At 42.2% G+C, this 18,588-nt stretch overlaps 1 protein-coding gene across 1 annotated transcript in view; it reads right to left on the reverse strand.

The window, feature by feature from the left end:
• Window positions 1-18,588, reverse strand: part of LZTS2 (leucine zipper tumor suppressor 2) — a 69,387-nt gene that overhangs the window by 38,194 nt on the left and 12,605 nt on the right. The window contains exon 2 of the mRNA XM_075257510.1: window positions 5,648-5,728. The gene's annotated coding sequence lies outside the window, so the exon portion shown is untranslated. The remainder of the gene's footprint in view (window positions 1-5,647; window positions 5,729-18,588) is intronic.

Here is an 18,588-nt window from a genome sequence, read left to right on the forward strand (position 1 = left end):
TAACAAGTCGGCCTATCAATTCTGCGTATCCTTGAAGATGACGTCTATCGATCCGAGTCTTGCATTTTACAAGACTATGAAATGAGTATTCATAGCAGCAGCAGAACACTTATCAATAATATCCTAAATAGGAGGAGAGGGATTTATGGGGCGCCCCAGACACTGATGGGGAGGTATGAAATGCTGACCGATATCATAAAGCTGCAGCCAAGTATTAACCCACAAAAGGCATGTAGGGGAATATTTGGATAGGACTGTATAGATATAACAAGTTCTAACATATTATAGATAAGCAAACTAGTTCCTATCGAGCCGGGTTCATCCAAATTTACCACCCACAAATCAATTCCATACTCTAGGGCAGAGGTCAACAACTGTCGGCTCTCCAGATGCCATGAAACTACAGCTCCCAACATGCTCCATTCACTTCCATGGGATATCAAAGAACAGTAGAGCAAGTATGCATGCTGGAAGTTGTAGTTTTGCAAGAGCTGGAGTGCCGAAGGTTGCCTATTAGAGATGAATCAATAGTATTCGATCGAGTAGGTATTCGATCGAATACTTCGATATTCGAAATATTTGTACTCTGTCGAATACCACGCAGTAAACGCAGTAAAAATTCACACTATAAATATACACTGTATACAGTTTTTTTTCCAATGCCTACGTTGTCCTAGTTCATGTCCCACATAGTTATTGGTGTAAAAAAAAAAAAAAAGCGCCAGGGAAGGTGGGAGGGGAATCAATTTTTTTACTACACACCTCCATGGGTCTCTAAAGAGACCCCAGATTCAGGCCAAAACTGGTAGATGAACCTCACCAACATTCACAAAACTAATCTTTCAAGGTTTGGCCATCTCTGTACATTATGAATACTCGGCAGGCCAGAGCAGGCGAACCATCGACGGCAGCAATTTGCTGAATATAGGCGGATAATCAACGCCAGCAACAAGCAGAAAAAGTCGTGGGCAGAAGCTAGTCGGTAATGGAAGAAATAAATATGGCTACTTTCTTCCTGAAATAGCACCACACCTAATTCCAAGGTTGTATCCGTTATTGCCGCTTAGCTCCACTGAAGTGAATGAAGCTGAAAGCCAATGTTGCACAAAACCTGGGGAAAGATTATTATAAGATAAGATGATATTGTTATCCTGTATATTAATATAACGTGTACAAAGATAGATCTGTGTGTCGTCTCTCCAACAGCCATAAAAACAGCATAGAGTAAAAGCAGCTCTCTCTGCCTCTCTACCAGCAGGAAGTCCCAGCACACAAGTAAATACTGCAGATTTTATGGCTCAATCCTTTTTAATATTTAATTTTTTTGTCTTTTTTTTGGCCATTAATTCTATCATTCTTTTTTTTATGTACCACGAAGTAGAAGAACGTTGCTGGCGAGTAGCACCTGAAAGTTTCAGAGCGGTTCTATTTTTGAGAACATGAAATCCAATATAGGTGAACTACATTTCTCTTTCTTAAATAAAATACAAAGAAAATCAAACAGAGCTCACCGGGTCATGCGGAAGACAAGACTGGAGGTAAGTTAAGACTATAAATCCTGAGTACAAAGTTAGAGGAAACAGAAGGGATAGGTAAATGGGGGTTTATAAATGGAAAACCTGTCAACCGTATTTGCTTTTTCTTCTTGCATGGCTGCCTTCCAATTAGCAATGGATTTAACGTTGTGTTTAGAAGAAGACACAGCGGACAAGAAAAGCCGCCCAAATGCTGAGGAGCCAGTGGAAAAGCAGCAAGCTGCCAGGGACAATAATAAAAGCCGCTCACAGACGGTGCTGTGAATAAAAGCCTGTTAAGGTCCCAGAAGGCCTTAGTTACAAAGTAAGATCCCAAAACCTGGAAAAAAGTCTTTATTAAGATAATTTTATAAGTCCACGTTTACTGGCACCGATGGTCAGTTCCTTGGTTGCAGCTGCCTACCAGCAGAGATAGATCTTGACTTTGAGGAGAAAGTCCATATTGTTCTTAAGACTTAGCGAAGTCCATCCATTTCCTTACAGTCACCGAGGCAACACTTGGCTCCCTTTTTTTTGTAGCGAACGCTGTTCACAGAGGTCTCCGATCAGGAAAGCTTTCTCCCAGAACCATGTCCTTTGTTAGGTTAAGTCAAGTAAGCGGGCCCTGGGCTCCCAATGCTCTGTCCCAGCTATTCACCCCATAATGCTACAACATCGGACAGAAAGAGACAGCTGGCCCCGCGACCTCTACGTCACTCTTCCTTTTCACATCTAGCCTCCATAGGAGATGCACTCGGCTTATATCCAGTTCTCGTCCTAACACACTTAACCACAATGCCGAGGAACTTGGTAAACACCCGGCGCTCAAGTGGATGAAGAGACTTCTTCAATAGGTCTCTTCAATTGAAAAGTTAACAGGATTAGAATGAGAAATTACTAAATTATCACAAATTATCATGGTAATGTGATCAATTACCATGAGAATCAAGTGCCTGTTATTTAGGATTGCCGCCATTGTAATGGGATTTTTTATTTTATTTGTGACCTACAATAAAACATATAAAATACTGTATATAGTCATATTTAGGTCACTTTAAGACTTGGCCAGTTGTACCCAAGTTCATTTACTCCCCTCCCTTTATATAAGGTGAACGTCCATTTATATAGTAACTTTCCATAAATGAATACGTGAACAGAAAAAAACTTTGTAATGTATTTTATTAAAAAAAAGTTTTCTTTGTCACTTATAAGGCTGCTATCCCCATCCTTCACTACCGTACTAGTATTTTGCATCATACAACTTTCAATACTCCAGCCTTTATGTAACCACAACACCCAGCATGCTCCATTGACGTCTATGGGAGTTACAATTACAGCACGGCAAGTTATACATGGGACAGCTGGAGTGCCAAAGGTTACTGACCCCTTCCCTTGATAATGGTTAGTCACTCATTTGGATGACAGCCATTCCTCCTGATCTCCCATACACACGCACATTCGGTTCAGCTGAGCGTGCTTATGTTCTCAAATTCATTGTCTGAGACAAACTGAGGCCCCACATAGTGGAAATGCAGCTTTTTTTTTTGTTGTATATTTTGCTGTGTTTTTTTGAGTCAAAGCCAAGAATGGCTACAAAAGGAATGGGAGATATAAAGGAATCGCTTATACTTCTACCCATTGCTCAATCCACTCCTGACTTTGGCTAAAAAATTTGCAGCAAAATCTGCAATAAAAAAAGCTGCTTTTCTGCAACATGGGGCCTCAATGTAAAGCCCCTTACAGATGACCGAGGCCATGTTCAGTGTGAAATCCATGTATTTCATGAATAACACGCTGACCCATTCTTTTCTATGTGCCTGTACACACGACCGCGAATTTCACAGTCCCATGTGTGGGCCAATAGTCAGGTACTATTCCTGTCCTATTTTGCGGTCCTTGTTTCTGTGGCTCCTATTCATTTAATGAAAGTAGCCACGGAAGCACGGCCTGTGCATGGGCGGCACATGGGACACGTCCTTGTGTCACCCGTGTGCCATCCATGCTTTTAATTCACTGCCAGCCAGGTTGCAGGACGGTCGCCTGCAACCAGCCTAAGAGTTTCCCAAAGCAGAGTTTGCAATAGGAAACTGTCTTTGTACTGACAAAATGTTTAGACCCAATTGAACTGAACCGAAACAGTCACTGTAGCTGACCAGGGTTTGGGCTGGTAAATCTTGCCAATACATAGACTAAGTTTCCTCCCTGAAAACTGTGTGCAACTGGTCTAACGTTACCAAGAACAAGTTTATAAACCTTTAGCAATGATGAAGCGATGGAATCAATACACCAAACCACTGACTACAACTACGACTCCTGCATAAGCGTCTGACAGCCATGGTCAGACATCAGAATTAGATCTCCTTTAATTCACAGTAAAGGCCTGCGACAGAAATCCTATGAACGTAAATGTGTAACAAACTATACATATAACTATACATCTCACATATATAAAAATGAGTTTCTGTCTGTTTCCTATGCGCGACCAAACGACTGGACCGATCTTCACCAAATTTGGCACACAGATACATCATGTGTCTGGGAAGGTTTTAGACTGGGCAATTCATACCAGGCCACTACACAAACAAAAAAATTAAAACCGGGTCCTGCAAAATATAACACAATATAATATTTTTTTTAAAGCCAGAGTCGGTAACTTTTCTCCAACGAGACTCCGACTCTGATTCCACATCTCTGGCATAATACAGACATACACTGCATTAAAAGCACTACTTAGATAACATAAGCCTATCTGGTATAACAAACATCACAATTTTTTTCCCAATTAAATAATCCATCAAAACAATCCAGATAAGTTCCGAGCAAGCTGTGGAAAGTTGCAATGATACGACCTGAAATAATATAATTTATTTATGAAAACATCCACTGCTTCCTTTGCTGGTTACATTCCAACCACAATAAAACCAAATTTATCATGTAGTAAAGAGTTTAACGCCAGACATGGGGCCCATCCGGCTCATTAAGACGTGTATACAGACTGTGCTAGAATCGATTCCAACCAGCGGATTTATAAATAGAACGTTTAGACATGTTTTCAGCCTCGTAACATCTGTATCGTTCTGCCTGTCTGCGTCGAGCGCAGCTTTACTCTCTATGTGCTGGGAAGTGACCCCATTGGGGTTCCACAAGGACTATTGTTTCTCAAAAGGCAATATGGCCATGAAGTGATTTATGAGTTCTGATATTGTTTGGCTGACAGGGGTTACTTGATCTAATTTTATACACACACACAAAAAATGTTTGCATGTTCTGCTATGACTGAAAGAGCTTTCAGCGCTGAGCCCATGTTTGTGTTGCAAACGGAAAAAAAATCTCTGTAGAGAACATAACCCGGGGCGCTGCTGGTCAAGACAGATTTATGCTAACAATACAGCCATTCCTGTAGATTTCGTCAAGTCCAGAGGATACTGCACATTAGCTTGATGGCATTTAAATAGAACAGAGTCAGTAAATGATGTTTATCGCAGTGATACTAATGTTTCAAGGCTTAGGGGGATTCCACGTGGACTCTGTTAAGGGGCCCAGTACACATTAGCCTGTCAATTTCAGCCAACCATCTAAGGTATATAGGGATGCTCCAATTCTCCATCATGGGGTACATTTTAACATGAAGATCCTTTGTTCTCACAGGACATGTGCCAGGTGTCAAGTAGTAGCTTATTCCCCAATGAGAACACATGCATATTAAGCAAGGTTAATGATTCATGTGTATGGGGCCGGCAGGAGGAACTGCTGTCTTGGTCAAAAGCTATCTAAGAAGTTTGGCCACCTTTACACTAAACAGTTGGGTTTATTCGGAGTTTAGCAAGAGGTCATTGGGCGTCTAGAATGTAACTTGGTTGCATCCAGGATGATTAGAGAAGTCTATGCACTTGAAAAAGGGCAAACCATCTTCTTCAGCCTGAGACCTGCTATTGTATAAACATGTATCTTCATCTCACAACACTGAGAAGGTCCTAGTTCAAGACAAGAACCAGTCAGCAGACTACAGACAGGATCCCAGGACAGAAAGGACTAGGCAGCAAACTAACGCTGAAAAAAACATGTTGGCACCGTAACATATACATGGCAGCAATTATATTCTAGATACTAACAAGGAATACACAAAGACTTACAGGTCCTGAGTGAACGTCTTTGGCAGTGCGATGACCCCAGGTAACGTTATTGTCATCAATGCATTGGAAATTAAATCCGACCTATGATGAAAAAAGAAAAGAAAAACATCTGTAACCAAAAGGAAACACCCAAGTGCTTAGGTGATAAATGTTTTTAGCCAAAATATTCCTTTAACCCTGGCAGATTATAGGAGGAGACTAAGTGATAGCCTTTTTTAGCAGCTGTGGACTATCCTTGATCAGGCCTCCTTCACATGGCGCAAGATAGGCGAAAAATCCAGTGTATGATCTGGAGTTCCACCTCAGTTTTGGTTGGTTATTCTGCGCTCAATCATGCCTAGAAGGAGTGATTGACAAGCTTCTTCCAACAGCCGGGCCCCCTTCAATCTCCTGAAATCCCACACATGCGCACCTCTGCATAAAGTCCTCAGGGCTTCTTGTATTTTGTGCGCATGCGCCGCCCTCACAATGCACAAAACTTATGCCAATTGTGTGCACAAAGATACGACTAGCCCCGAGGACTTTAGAAGGGGACTTGGCTGCCACAGGAAACTTGTCAATCACGCCTCGTAAGTGCAGAATAACCATCCAGGACTGTGACTAGGAGCACAGAGTTGTCACACCACTGTGAGTACCTGAGGTAGTCATTTGCATTAGCCAAGATGACTTTTTAAAAAGGTAATAATTTTGGCATCAGTTTTAGGGCTCTAGGACATGATTCTAATCTGTTGGTGTTGGTTGGGGGTCCAAAAAGGACTGTCAGGTTCCCGTTAAAGAATATAACAAGTTATTCTAGTGCAGAACCCCAGAAACTATAAAGGAGTCCTTCAGGTCTGTTGCTTTCTCCGTCACATCATGAAACGAAAAAAGTTGTGCTTGCAGGACTTTTTCATCCACAATTTTAGACAGACTCTGCCACAGGCTACAGTCATATCTGCTTTTGAGGCTCTAACTGGAGATCTGTAGAGGTAGATTCGCTTACTTAACATGCAATCCTACGTAGTCTTGCAGACTTGTCTCCAAGTGACTCAATGACCACAGGGTTCACTCTGCCTCCAAATACTTGCAGGATATATGCATAATCTTGGCAAGACTCTCCTGTCTTTCTATGGGCATATCAAAGAGCCTAATGTGCTGCCAAACTATTACTAAGCTTTGGCCTGTACATGGGTGACTGGTGCAGAAGTCATTAAGGATTTCTCAGAATGTCACAGACCAATTCCAAGGTAGAATTGCTACATTACACCGTATTCCAGCAAGCGACCTGTGCACTACATGCGCCGCTATATGGTGCTCTGTATAATACTGCATAATAGGCTACGTTCACATGAATATTACTCATGCATCTAAATACCAACCTAAAAAACAATATAGATCAAAGAATAGAAAAAACTCATTATAAACAATACAAGGAAAGGAGGAAGACTTGCAACGAAAAACACTACGAGTGCACAATACTGGATAAGAACAAGGCTAAATGACGTTGCAATGCACAAATATGATTGGTGAATTAGCCTTGTTATTATACAGTACAATTGTAGTGTAATATATTGTTGGTATTTATATGAGTATTAGGTTGATATATTACATATAGAACAATATGTAATAAACTTTTATAAAATAATGATGTATAGTTCTGCAGATCATATGAAAGCTATTTAACGATTACAATATAAACACACAGATTGTGACATCATCAAACCACACCGAAAAATCACATGTAAGAGCATTTACAAGGAAACAAGCGCCCTCTAGTGGTTCTGCAAGTTACGACACGATAACAAAAACTACCAGAAAAATAGACATGAGAATATTTTTTTTAAAAAAACTGGTAATGTAGACAATATATGCAATAAAAGTAAAATACTGTAACGTCATTTTCTAGCATAATACCATATAAATAACTATTCAGATTTTTTTTTTGCTACAAAATGAGCCTATTTTGGCAATAATGAGCAATGCTATTAACTAGCCACGATGACGTTTTACCAGTGAGGCCCCACGTTAGGAAAAGTCGCTTTTTGTTGCAGATTTTGCTGCAGTTTTCTGAGCCAAAGCCAAAAATGGCTACAAAAGGAACGGGAAATATATATTTCTCTCTTCTGCTCAATCCAATTCTGGCTTTGTCTTTTCTGCAACGTGCGGCCTTAGCCATAGATTATCCCTTCACTGTGAACTTTCCCGGACTCTCCCATATCTTGGCCTTCCAGTAAAATATAATACATAACTCTACCCATGAACTCATACGCCATTTGATATACCCCACTCCATATATCCTGAAGCATAACTAATCTTATTTTACAGCCTACACGTAGCCATGAACCCAGTCTGAACTGCACCATAACCTCTCCGCACCTGCGCTACATAAACAAGGATCCTCCAATCTGCCTGCGCCCCAAGGTAACGTTCTCAAGCATCTGTAAATTCTTAATCTCCAGCCCTTACCTCGGTACATTGCTATATAAAGGATTGCCTAGGGAATACGTATTTTATCTTGGAGCCACTGCTTGCTCTAAATTTAGAAGAAAAAAAAAAAAAATTTGTGCACAGATGTTCATATACAATCCAACAAAAAATCCAAACACCTCAGATGGCGGCCATCTCTCCTAGCTCCGATAGACACATGTACACTCACTCATTCAACTTTAAGGCTAAGGCTGGTCTTACACGGCCATAATGTAAGTCCGCAAATGGTCTGCAATTGAGGGTCTTCAATTGCGGACCATTTGCGGACACTTTATACTCAATGCGGCCTCTTACACCACCGGATATTTTATCCATGGTGTGGCCGGGCCGCAACCGTGGTCCGCAATTTATAGGTCATGTCCGTAATGGCCGTGAATTGCGGCACTGCACGAACTCGCCCATAGAACTCTATAGGCAAGTGCAGCCGGACACGGACATCTGCGGAGTCTATGTTGCAACTTGCCGACCGTACATTCAATACGGTCATGTAAGACTAGCCCAAGGCTTCTTGGCAACTTTGTAGCAATTCAGATAACAACCTCCTCGTGGTCACAACTGGACTACATTGACTTATATTGGTCAGAGTTGCAGGGCTATGCCACAATCTTTGGTTATGCAATACCATTCGCAGTCAATGTTACTATGTAGTCCTAGTCTAATATTGTGAAAAGTCAGACAAATCTGATGGTATCTCCCAAATCCAGCGGTATCTGCCACAACAAAAAGATTGGGCGTTGAAGTTCAATATGCCCCATCCTTCACTTCCTGACATCTTTTGGTGAAGAGTTGCGAGGCCCCTCATACTCAACGGATGGTCAAATTATTTGGTTTTATGTGCATAATAAAAAAAAAATCAGATCCTTATAAGGACTTAAAATGAGGTAAATACAACCTCAGGTGAACATCACAAATAAAATAACACCACTGTGCAATTTAACAAAAACTAGGCCAAAATGCAGAAGTGGGGTGTGAAAAATTAAGTAGAATTACAGATTCCTTAAAAATTTAGGGCGGAGAGTCAGGTGTTACTAATCGAATGCCCTTGATTAATTGATCATCATGCATGAGCACCTGTATGAAAGCAGAAGTTTTGGCAGTTTGCTGGTCTGCAGCATTGAAGTCTGTGCCAATGAGGAAAGATATCAGCAATGATCTTAGAGAAGCAATTTTGCTATCATTCTAGGATAGGTTATAAGGCCGCTTCCAAAGAATTTGAGGTCCTTTATTCTACAGTGAGTAAGATTATCCAGACAGCTGACAATCTTATCTTACTTATATATTTTTTTATTCAACTGTTCTCTGGATCAACCCGTGCAGCGGAGTCCGACAAGCAAGCGGTGTTTGTTGCAGGACTATACAAGCCTGTGGCCATCAATTATGATGTCAACCATATCTAGTAGCTTGGTAGGAAAACAGTTTGTTGTATGTAACCGTATTCAGACACAGACAAATGTCTTTCTAAATAGCAGCCAAAGTATCATCCATTAGACTGATGCAGTCCAGATGGTTCCTGTTACCAGGCACAGGGTTACTGATTGTATAATATAATTCTACGCCGAGATCTGAAGTCATCTGGTCGCCATAATGAAGAGGAATCAAACACTGCTCATTCTGTTTCCAGCCACTCTGAGTAACTACTCTTGGGGGAATAGGACCCTCTCCTTCAAAAGGCTTCGAGACGTTCACTAGAGATGGAGATGAACATTAAGTAAGACTCGCAAGAAACATCTGTTATTAATAAGACAGTCTAATAGTCTACAGAGACGGGATCTTCATTTATTACATGGACCCTTCAGCAGGAAAGTAAAATAATTAAATAGGAAAATAAGCAGGACACAAACACGTTCCAGGTTACGGCTGGACTGGAAAATACAGTCCCGGGATCATTCACCAGCTCATTACCACCAGGGTGTATAATATTAATTGGTTACCGATGACCATGTCAATCAGCAAAGTAGTTAAAGAATACTATGGGTTAATTTGTTTGACCCCTGAGTTTACACTGTTGCAAGTGGAATAGACCTGTCAGGGCACCATAGATGAACCACACATACATGTACCACGCAGCAAATACTACACATGGTATAGCGTGCATTGGCATTTTTCAACCTTATGGCAAAAAATCCCCAAAAAATGCCCCCAATAGTTGTCTGACAGCTGGTGTGGAAGCAGGTCAAACCTGTGTGTCTCTCTCCATACACTTCTATGGGGGTTCAAGAAATAGGCAAACAGGCATGCATGGCTGTTTTTGAAACCAATGGACATAGGTGTACGTACTGTCAACTCTCGCACCTATCGGACATTATATACAGTATATCCTGAGGATGTATATTCTCGCTGTATTTTCATGGGCTTCCTCTTGGTAATCCCATTTCCTTCCATAAGCCAAAAATATACTGATAGGTAAATTGGCTCCCTGTAAAAACACCTGACCCTGGGGGTTGGAAGTAAGCAATCTGTATGGCTTCCACTAACTTGCCTATTCCACAACACTGCTCTTGTCCCCCTGAGAAGAGAGGAGACCAGTAAGGGGAGCATTATATTGTGTGGGGAGACAGTAAGGGGAGCGTTATATTGTGTGGGGAGACCAGTAAGGGGAGCGTTATATTGTGTGGGGAGACCAGTAAGGGGAGCGTTATATTGTGTGGGGAGACCAGTAAGGGGAGCGTTATATTGTGTGGGGAGACCAGTAAGGGGAGCGTTATATTGTGTGGGGAGACCAGTAAGGGAAGCATTATACTGTGTGGGGAGACCAGTAAGGGGAGCGTTATATTGTGTGGGGAGACCAGTAAGGGGAGCATTATACTGTGTGGGGAGACCAGTAAAGGGAGCATTACATTGTGTGGGGAGACCAGTAAGGGAAGCATTATATTGTGTGGGGAGAACAGTAAGGGGAGCATTATATTGTGTGGGGAGACCAGTAAAGGGAGCATTACATTGTGTGGGGAGACCAGTAAGGGGAGCATTATATTGTGTGGGGAGAACAGTAAGGGGAGCATTATATTGTGTGGGGAGACCAGTAAGGGGAGCATTATACTGTGTGATGGCCAGTAAAGGGAGCATTATAAAAAAAAAATTGACATACAAATTGGGAGCAGCACCTGTAAACAAAAGGAGCAGCCTGAATTTTATGTAGCATGTTTTCATTCTTGAAATTTAGAAACCCCAACCACTGCAGTCCACAACCCTACGGAAACCGCCCCTATAAACCCTTTTCAAATATTGGCAACTCGCACATAGGAAACTTGGGAGATCTTTATAACAAAAAGAGATGTGCAAAGTGAAAGGATTAAAAAAGGATTAAAGAATTTATATTTAATCTGATTAATCTGATCATATTCTGAAAAATTAAAGAGAATCTTTCAACACCTCCAACTAGTCCATCTCTTTACAACATTTAGTAGGTGCTGCCCATCCAATGATTCTGGCACAGTTGGAATTTTTTTTCTAGCCCCCGCCATTTCTGAGCTATCAGTGCTGTTAGTTTTGGTGCCTGATATGCTACTTAGGCTCTGTACTGTCAGGCAGGAGCGGACAAGGGGTGAAATTCTGAGCTCAGACACTGGCTGCCACTGATTGGAGCTCTGAATCACACCCCCTGCCTGACCACGCCCTCCTGACATTACAGAGCTTAAATAGCACATCAGGCACCAAAACTAACTGCACTTGTTGCTCATGAATGATGGGGGCTAGAGAGAAAATTCCAACTGTGCTGGAATCAAAGGAGTGGCATCGATTAACAGATGCTAAGAACATGTATTGGTGGAGATAAGAGATTAGTAGTCAGTTTGTTTTACTTCCAAAAGTGATTTATACATGTTGGTTTTGTTACATTACACATTTTCAGTTTTGCCTGCAAAAGTGACAACAAGAAGTGCAACCATATTGGTCCAACTTTTAAATTTGTACGTTCTCCCCATGTTTGTGTGGGTTTCCTATGGGTACTCAAACTTCAAAGACATACCGATAGGGAATGTAGATTGTGAGCCCTATATAGGACAGTGACTCATATCTATAAAGTGCTGCAAAATAGGAGGCATTTCTACTCACTACCCAAGAAACAGAGTTTCACCTTGAGACAATCTCAATTCATGAGATCAAGTAACTAAAGAAACAGACGTATTGACCCTTCCTATAATCTCACTGAGGACTTTCAACCCGAGTAGCCGACTTGGAAGCCAGAAATAAAATCCTTCTAAACTTACTCAAAATTTCAGGAAAAAAAAAAAAAAGTGTGCCTGTTTTCAAATAGGAACCAGACTTCAGGGAGAGGCTGCGGAGGAGGGGGAAGTAATTGAACCCTCAAGTGCCCACCCTTCCTGCAAGTATCCAGATGTTTCTGCTACAATCTTCACCGAATTCTTTCCATTGAATTATTCGCGTAAACCAAGGACTCTTAATTAAATGTGGCCGAGTGTAGTAAATCTCCTTTCCATCAAAATATGACAACTACAAAGTGTTAAAAACATTCCGACAAGACAGGAGGGATCAGAAGAAGCCAAAACCAGGCATCTGGGCAGGTCAATGGAAGGTCTTCTCCAATGTCTGGGCCACAAAATCTAGACAGTTTAGGACTGTCTGAGTAAGAAGCTCTATTGAATTGCCAAGTAGTTGTAAGACTGTGTGTGTCAGGTATATCCAGGAACGGAATGGGCACACTAATGGATAGGATAGCAGGGTTCTGCCACACACAGGGGGAGAGTTATCAAGGTTGGCATTTTGCATACCAGTCTTGAACCCCTCGTACGTAAAATATTAAGGCTTATTTCACATGACCAATTTCGGGTTGTGAAACTGGGTCTGAACACTAACCAAGGAGACAAACTCCTACTATTATGGTGATCTATGATGCTCGGAGTCTCTGCCTCCCTATGAAATACTGTCCTGTAGAGTGCTTCAAAAATTGACATGGGCATGCACCATTTAAAAAAAAAAGTAGGAGAAGGCCCTTGTGGGTTCTAGGCATATTAGTACATAGCAAGACAAACTAGGCCCGGTTCACATCTGCGTATGGGCTTCTGTTTGGGCTGCCCCAATTGGAGACCTATTCCGCATATAAAAGTGGTTACCTTAGGATACCTATAGACTATAATGGGGTCCATGTGGTTTCCACATGAAAAATGTGGAGAGGAAAGTGCTGCTTCCACGGAATGGCCTGAACGCAGATGTGACCCAGGCCTTACCCATTTACTCCAAAATTCTTGAGAGGTAACTTAAAAAAATTTAGAACCAATGATAACATCTACTCATTTAGAATGGTATTGTGAAACTCCACAACAGTAGACGTTTACTTAATAAAAGCAGCTCAGCCAAGGTATATATTCAAAGAATTATCAATGGGTGAGTTATCAATATGGGGCAGAGTTACCTTTTAATTCATAAGGCTAGGGCCACACAGCACCTCTGGCCGTGACTCCCATCGTGCAACCAACAACCTCTGTCTCTTTCACTAATGTTATTGAATGGAGTCACATTGAGACTCCCCCTAGAGTGTCACGACCGCGACTTCAAGTTGAACTCTTAATTCCATTGACTAACAGAAGTGAAGGAGTCAAAAGGTGACCCATTGATCTTTGGTTGTGGACATAGTCGGCATCCAGCCTTAGCCTAAAGGTTCTTTGCATTGGACAACTCTTACTGATCAGAAGAATCCATTGACAATTAGCTGATCATGAAGTGTCTCACATTAACTGGGAAAACAAAGTAATCAGTTTCCCTACAGCACCACCACAGGGGATATTAGGTATTACAACATGTCCATAAAATGAATGTTGTTTCTGGGCAGTGCAAAACAGAAGAGATCTTCCAACGGCTCAACACGTCAAGAAATGAGGAACCTAAAGTGGAGTCCCAGCTCAGATTCCTTAATAGATTAAATTAAAATGGGTTTTCCAAACAGGTCTATCCTTTATCCTGAGATACAAAGTTCTGTACTCTATGGGAGGTCATGACCATTCCTCATTTAAAGCAGATAACAGGTTCCATATGTTCTTCCTTCACTCAGGTCTACGTGGAATCCATCTTTAATCTCAGCTTGGCCATGCACGTTTACAGCATTGGCTCGTAACTCTCTGAATAACATTCATCCCTCCCTCCTCGCCTCTTATATAATATCGCTTATGCCTAAAGCCATAACATTGTGGTCAACCAACTTCGCATGCTGTAATATTCCGTGAGCCGAGTGAGTTTAAATGAGGGTTGTAATACGTTGTATGAAAATGCCTTAGATTCAAGAAAGTATTCAATTCCTACAAGATAAGAAATGCTCCGTTTTAGCGAAGCGTCAACTAACAGTAATGGTTATAGGAATCCTACAGGTCGTATCACTGCATTGTTCTCAGGAATTGTACTGCTCATCTCAAACTGCTCATAAACAATAGATAAAGTAGAAAAAGTTATCTGTTTCCAAGGTGGGGTGCGTGAGTACACAAAGGGGAGGAGGAGGACCAGGACCTAGTACATGGGAAACCCCATCCGAGCAGTTCCGGACACAATAGTAATAGGGATTTCCCTGCATACTAACTTACTAATGTGTAAAAAACGTGCTATATAAATTCCTATGCAGCGAGTGTCCCCTAGTGGCAGCTACACGCAGACATAATTTTGGTAACACATCCCTAGAAAGATGGTGCCTGATCTGCAGTCAGTACGCTAAAGAACAGGAGATGCCGACATAATTATATGGGGAAGTATTCAGTATAACTTGTATTTTATTCCCTTAAAAGAAGAACCATTCACCACTTCCACTTAGTAGCCTTCAATAGGCACTGATTCCAGCACAGTTGTATTTTTTTTCTCTAGCCCTCACGGTTCCTGAGCAATTGGTGCTGTTCGTTAGGATAGTTAGGTTCCCTACTGTGAGATAGGTGATACTGGGCAGCAGCAGGCACCGGACAGTACAGAACCCAATATATAAAGTGGATGCTGAAATTAACAGCACCGATTGGTCAGAAGCAGTGGGGGTAAGATCCCAACTGGATTCCTCTTTCCAAAAGTTCCAAAAATTTAGAACCAGAGTCTGACTGGTGCTGCCAAGCCCAGATAATAGTGCATTTTTTACAGTGGCTTGTAAGTGGATACAAGGCATAGTTTTGCAGCGTTGGAATCCTGGGTTTGAATCCAGTCAAGGACGACATCTGCAAGGAGTTTGTATATTCTTCCTGTGCTTGTGACTTTTCTCCCAGAAAAGATTGGGTGAGCCCTAGATTGTGGGCCCTACTTGAAACTGTGTAAAGCGCTGCGGAATATGATGGTGCTATATAATTAAGATTAGATTCACATCTGTGCTTGCACTCGTTTGGGGATTCCGTCCTCCATGCCGCCTTGCAGAGAAACCGGGTGGACCCCATTATAGCTTATGGGGTCCACAGATTTCCACAGGTAACCGCTTTTTTCCAATTTTCAGGTCCCTAAGTGGACCCAAAGAACAGAGACCTGAGCGTAGTGGTGAACCTAGCTAAGCAAAATAAAAAGGACACCAATATGTTCATGTCTTGGGATATACCATCACATTCATCAAATAACAGATTTTTTCAGGGACGACTTCTATGTGTTGTATTCCCTTGCTGCCAGTATCACATCTGAAGGCGGTTTATTTGGAGCCGTGAGAAATGTCACTTGGTACAAGGCTGCGTCTGATATACTCCATGCACTCAACAAACAGATATCCAGGCTACATACACATATCACGTGGACTGGGTTCCAGCTATTTGTTTGCAAAGTGGCAGATCAGAAGAGACATAAAAGGGATTGAGAATTATATATTTAGCTACACAAGAACATTTGCAGCTGTAGATAGAACATTAGAGGATACTAATAAAGGGAAATATGTCGTATTCTACTTTACAGAAGGAAGTGGCTATGGGCAGCATGTGGCTAGGTGGTTAGCACTGTGGCCTTGCAATGCTGGATTCCCGGGATTGAATCCAAGCGAAGACAACATTTGCAAGGAGTTTCTATGTTCTCCCCATGTTTGTGTGGGTTTCCTCCCACGTTCCCAAAGACACTGATAGGGAATGTAGACATATCTTTTACTGCACAGCTCAGTAACATGTAGCATCCTATACAGGGGCATAGCTATAGGGGGTGCAGGGGTAGCCGTTACTGCCAGGCCCTGGAAACTGAGGGGCCCCAAAGGTCTCATGCCCATATAAAATATACCATAACACCAGGGACTCCATTACAGATTTTGCATCAGGGCCCAGGAGATTCAAGTTATGCTTTACCTATGGCCGTAGCAAGGACATATTCGATATCGCTGTACAACCTGATAGATTCCCTTTAAGAGTTCTTTTGGTGGCTAACTTCATATCTGCAGGGGAGTCTCAGTTAGAGACCGCCAGAAATCAGTCGTGAGAAAAGACCTGCACGGAAGACTTTCTTCACCCCATTATTGTCCATGGGGTCCACCAGTGTCTACAGGTAACCGCTCTTTTAGTGGTCCTACTCTTTGTCACGCAGACCCCAGCGCAGATGTGAACCCAACCGAATACATTCCCGCAGAGAGAACATTCTGTACATGGACGGGCTTTACTGTAAAGCTTTATCAATAGATCACCCTTAGCTAGGAGGTGTCATGGCTTGAGACTGTACACTCTCCAAGCCACACACCATTGTTTGTTCTAGCTAAAGTTTGTTTGACCTAGAACATAAGCCATAAAGTCCTGGTAGCCTGGCAGGAATAGCACAATCCTAGTAAACAGGTCCATCATTCTACCTTTCCCCAGCCGGTGGGATTTACAGACTCCGGTTCTTACTTCACGAGGATTCCAAAGCATTGAGGCAATGTTTAATCTATGGAACACCCGGTAAGAATGCACAGGGAATGCAGTGTGTAAACCGAGGCGGCTTAGGGTATGGGACATAGTGGACGCACTATGGCTCCCGTACAGTCCGCAGCAGATTTCCCTACTTGGTCATGAATGGCGCTTTTTAGCCGTCAATCAGACCTCACAACGTTAAACAGTTTCCCCTCTAGTAAACCAGCATAGCCAGCACGGTATTTTCTGGCGACGTAGAGCATATTTTCCAAAACTCACCCAGCATTTTATCAGAGGGATGGGATAAAACATCACGGACAGTGGAGAGACGCAGGTTCACATCTGCGTTGGAGTCTAAAACTGGCCATACTGCTTAGATTAATAAGGTTGCCCAGAATGATGAAAAACATAGCTACAGTTGCCTAAAAACAGCGCCACACCTGTCTATGGGTGGAATCTGGTACTGCAGCTCAGGTCTATTAAAGTGAACAGGGCTAAACTGCAAAACCACACGCAACCCATAGAAAGAAATTGTTGTGAAGTTTTAGGAGTAAAATAATGACCCGATTACATTATACATGCACAACGCTGCCAGGTCTCATCTCTGCAGAGGGGGCATCAGCTGGCATTGGAACGCCATGACTCCAGAGATTCTGATTGTAGAAGCATAAAGCAAACGTAATGTGTGAATATATCTAATAATGCTCAGCAGGACAGCCCGAGTAACATATGTCTCTGCTTCACATCCATCACGCGGTATTATACGACGCAGCAAGTCAGCAACGTCTGTTCTGCAGCCAATAAAGCAGCTCTCCCCCCAAAACAACAAAGATCAGTCATCGAGGAGGAATCAATAACGATGTCTGAAAAGTAATTGTATAAATGGGAGATTTAATACCAAGGATGACAACATCAATGTTTTACCTAATCTCTTTATGTAGTTCACTGCTAAATCCGTACAACCATACTGTGAACTGCTATCCTCTAGCTGGTATGGCGCGTAGGTACGTGTGCAGTCAGGCCTGATTCCCATCTGCATTCGATCGTTCGGGGGAACCCCAAGCCCCAAATATTGAACGCATTAAAAAGCTGAGAAGTCCTGCTTGAACTACTTTTCTTTCCACATGATTCGTGCAGATACCGCACAGAAAACACACAGACCCCATTATAGTCTATGGGGGCCATGTGCTTGCATTGCTCACCGCTTTTTAATGCATTCAGTATTCCGTTCCGTTCCCAAGCGGACTCCCTTAACGGAATACCGAACGCACATGTGAACTAGGACTGAGTTTGGAGAAAGAATAGAGACGCTTTAGGACATCATCGTTGAATCATAAGGGCATAGATGGAAAATTATAAGGTAAGCAAAGAAAGGCTAAGTTCACGTCTACGCCAAAGACTCCGCTGCAGATACCATCAGAAATCAGCAAGAGAAAAGGCCTGCGTGGAAGACTTCATTCTCCACTTCTTTCAGCATCAAATTGTATCGGTATCAGATCGTTTCAGGGTCGTAGTCAACACCCTAATGCATGTTTCTTACTGATGATCTATCCAAATGACAACCAACCAAGTGTTGTCCAAGGAGGCTCCCCATGCTCTGTTCTGTTATAAAACTGGTCCTACCAATGCTCTCAAAAAAGTCACCGCCAGATGTTTTGTTACCAGTTTACCTACGGAGAACACATGCACACTTGGCTGAGCAGAAGCTACGTGTGT

The sequence above is a fragment of the Leptodactylus fuscus genome, chromosome 10, assembly GCF_031893055.1.
Source record: "Leptodactylus fuscus isolate aLepFus1 chromosome 10, aLepFus1.hap2, whole genome shotgun sequence".
NCBI classification, from domain to species: domain Eukaryota; kingdom Metazoa; phylum Chordata; class Amphibia; order Anura; family Leptodactylidae; genus Leptodactylus; species Leptodactylus fuscus.